Below are 4154 nucleotides of genomic sequence, written 5' to 3' on the forward strand. Positions count from 1 at the left end.
ATATGACTATACTTATTCTAGTTTGAGATGTATGAATACTCAAAATTATGATCATCCCAATATTTTTGGTTCATTGTATAATTATATTTTGTTTCAATATAATTTTTATTATTTAAAGATTATTGTATGGTATTATTATATATGTATTCATTTTTATTTTTTAAATAATTAACTAGTTTAATTAAAAATACAGGATTATATATTTAATTATATTCTCAAATATTAGAGTTTAAATAAAAAAAATTGTTAGAAATTTCTGTTTATATATATATATATATATATATATATATATATATAAACAGAAATTTAAAAAAAATGAGGGACAAAAGGCTACACTTATATAAAGTAGCTATAGGTATACTATTTGCTACATTTATAAAGTGATGCAGTAGCCCTGAAAGTGTAGCCTATTCTTTAGAATTACGGTAACTATTAGTGCTGAAAAGCGTAGCCTTAGGTCCTGAATAGCATCACTTAAAAAGCGTACCCTATTCTCAAAGGCCAGAAGCGTAGCCTTTGATACAGAAAAGCGTAGCCTTTGAGAATAGGCAACACTAGTATAGGGATCGCCTACAAAAGTGTCTCCGAAGCCTAAAAAACGTAGCCTTTTCCTAAGGCATCACTTTTTTTCGTTTTTGGCTACACTTTTCAAGTGTACTTGAATGGGTGTTTTTCTTGTAGTGTCATTTGCACTTCAACCTGAATGTGATGAACGTGACAATCATCATCATTCCCCATGAACGCATTCCTGACAACCACTTCCGTTCTACCTTCGATTGAATGATTATCTGTTAGATTTCTTAATCAGAATCTTCGTGGTGTAAGCTAGATTGATGGCGGCATTCATGAGAATCCGGAAGGTCTAAACCTTGTCTGTGGTATCCTGAGTAGGATTCTGGGATTGAATAACTGTGACAAGCTTCAAACTCGCGATTGCTGGGCGTAGTGACAGACGCAAAAGGAGGGTGAATCCTATTCCAGCATGATCGGGAACCTCAGATGATTAGCCGTGCTGTGACAGAGCATTTGGACCATTTTCACAAGAGGAGGGGATGTAACCATTGACAACGGTGATGCCCTTGCATAAAGCCAGCCATGGAAAGGAGTAAGACTGATTGGATGAAGACAGCGGGAAAGCAGAGATTCAGAGGAACGAAAGCATCTCTACACGCTTATCTGAAATTCTCACCAATGAATTACATAAGTGTTTCTATCCCTATTTTCTGTTTAATTAGTATAATTTTCGAAAACTCCATAATCAATTATTATCCGCCTGACTGAGATTTACAAGGTGACCATAGCTTGCTTCATACCAACAATCTCCGTGGGATCGACCCTTACTCACGTAAGGTTTATTACTTGGACGACCCAGTGCACTTGCTGGTTAGTTGTATCGAAGTTGCGACAAATTATAAATTGAGATTAGAGCACCAAGTTTTTGGAACCATTACCAGAGATCACAATTTCGTGCACCAAGTTTTTGGCGTCGTTGCCGGAGATTGTTCCAGTTTTCGGCAAGCTTTTGGTCCGGTAACATCAGTGCCAAATTTTGATCCGGCAACAACACCAAGTTTTTGGCGCCGTTGCCGGGGATTGTTCGAGTTTTCGGCAAGCTTTTGGTCCGGTAACATCAGTGCCAAATTTTGATCCGGCAACAACACCAAGTTTTTGGCGCCGTTGCCGGGGATTGTTCGAGTTTGGACAATTGACGGTTCATCTTGTTGCTCAGATTGGGTAACTTTCTTTTCGTTTTCTTTTCAAAAAGTTTTAAAAAAATTTTCAAAAAAAAAATCTTTCAAAAATTTCTCCTTTGTTTTCGAAAAAAATTTAAGATAAAAATGTTTTCAAAAATATATTTTTCTTCAGAATTTTTAAGAATGAATTCTAGTGTTTCACGAGGCATGTTGAAGCCTGGCTGGCTGTAGGGAATGTCAGGCGTGTCATGTCTGAGTTACATACTAAAGCTTGGCTGGCTATTAAGCCATGCCTGACCCTTTGATTGGAGCTTTAGAATAAAAGTACAAGATTCCTGGAATTCATATTAAAAATTGTGGAATCCTTATTTTTCTTTTTCAAAATAATTTTCGAAAAAAAAAATTTAGTTAAAAGAAAATACAAAAAAATCATAAAATCATAAAAATAAAAAATATTTCATGTTTCTTGTTTGAGTCTTGAGTCAAGTTGAAAGTTTGGTGTCAATTGCATATTCATCTTGCATTGTTCGAAAAATTCATGCATTCATAGTGTTCTTCATGATCTTCAAGTTGTTCTTGGTAAGTCTTCCTGTTTGATCTTGATGTTTTCATGTTTTGTGTCTTTTCTTGTTTTACATGTGCATTTTTGCATTCATAGAGTCTAAACATGAAAGATTTCTAAGTTTGGTGTCTTGCATGTTTTCTTTGCATATAAAAATTTTCAAAAATAAGTTCTTGATGTTCACCTTGACATTCAAAGTGTTCTTGGTGTTCATCTTGACATCCATAGCATTCTTGCATGCATTCATTGTTTTGATCTAAAAATTTCATGCATTGCATCTTTTTCATGTTTTTCCCTCTCATCATAAAAAAAAAAGGAATTTCTTTCCCTTTTTCTCTCTTAAAATTTCGAAAATTAGATTTGACTTTTTCAAAAAATTTTAAAATCTAGTTGTTTTTATGAGTCAAATCAAATTTTCAATTTAAAATCCTATCTTTTTCAAAATCTTTTTCAAAAATCAAATCCTTTTCAATTTTCTTAGTTATTTTTGAAAATTTCAAAAATATTTTTCAAAAATCTTTTTCTTAATTTTACCTCATACTTTTCGAAAATAACATCATCAATTAATGTTTTGATTCAAAAATTTCAAGTTTGTTACTTGCTTGTTAAGAAAGATTCAAACTTTGAGTTCTAGAATCATATCTTGTGATTTCTTGTGAATCAAGTCATTAATTGTGATTTTAAAAATCAAATCTTTTTTTTTAAAAAACTAATTTCAATCATATCTTTTCAAAAATATCTTCTTATCTTATCTTTTTCAAAAATTTGATTTCAAAATATCTTTTCTAACTTCCTAACTTCTTATCTTTTCAAAATTTCTTTCAACTAACTAACTAACTTTTTGTTTGTTTCTTATCTTTTTCAAAACTACCTAACTAACTCTCTCTCTCTAATTTTCGAAAATATCTCTCCTCTTTTTCAAAATTTCTTTTTAAATTAACTAATTATTTTAACTTTTGATTTTAAAATTTCGAAAATTACTAACCTTTTTCAAAAACTATTTTCAAAAATCACTAACCCTTTTTCAAAAATAATTTTCGAAAATCCTTCTCCCTCATCTCCTTCTAATTATTTATTCATCTACTAACACTTCTCTTCATCTCACATCTCTGCTCTCCTCACCTTTGTGTTTCTTTCCTTACATTACATTCTTTGTCCCCTTCCTTTCTTCCACTCACACAGGGACTTCTATACTGTGGTATAAAGGATCCCTATTATTATTATTATTATTTTTTCTGTGCCCTCTTCTTTGTTATATGAGCAGGAGCAAGGACAAGAATATTCTTGTTGAAGCAGATCCAGAACATGAAAGGACTCTGAAGAGAAAACTAAGAGAAGCTAAATTACAACAATCGAGAGAGAACCTTTTAGAAATTTTCGAACAGGAAGAGGAGATGGCAGCCGAAAATAATAATAATGCAAGGAGAATGCTTGGAGACTTTACTGCACCTAATTCCAATTTACATTGAAGAAGCATCTCCATTCCTGCCATTGGAACAAATAACTTTGAGCTGAAACCTCAGCTAGTTTCTCTGATGCAGCAGAACTGCAAGTTTCATGGACTTCCATCTGAAGATCCTTTTCAGTTCTTAACTGAATTCTTGCAGATATGTGATACTGTTAAGACTAATGGAGTAGATCCTGAAGTCTACAGGCTCATGCTTTTCCCTTTTGCTGTAAGAGACAGAGCTAGAGTATGGTTTGACTCTCAACCTAAGGATAGCCTGAACTCTTGGGATAAGCTGGTCATGGCTTTCTTAGCCAAGTTCTTTCCTCCTCAAAAGCTGAGTAAGCTTAGAGTGGATGTTCAGACCTTCAGACAGAAAGAAGGCGAATCCCTCTATGAAGCTTGGGAGAGATACAAAGGACTGACAAAAAAGTGTCCTTCTGACATGCTT

General features: G+C 33.2%; 1 non-coding gene across 1 annotated transcript; it reads right to left on the bottom strand.

Annotated features, from left to right (window-relative positions):
* Positions 1 to 4046: 4046 nt before the first annotated feature.
* On the bottom strand, positions 4047 to 4154 carry LOC112760810 (small nucleolar RNA R71). Its single transcript, XR_003181231.1, has one exon. It is a non-coding gene; the product is annotated as a small nucleolar RNA R71 (small nucleolar RNA).

This window comes from Arachis hypogaea, chromosome 16 (genome assembly GCF_003086295.3).
Source record: "Arachis hypogaea cultivar Tifrunner chromosome 16, arahy.Tifrunner.gnm2.J5K5, whole genome shotgun sequence".
NCBI lineage: Eukaryota > Viridiplantae > Streptophyta > Magnoliopsida > Fabales > Fabaceae > Arachis > Arachis hypogaea.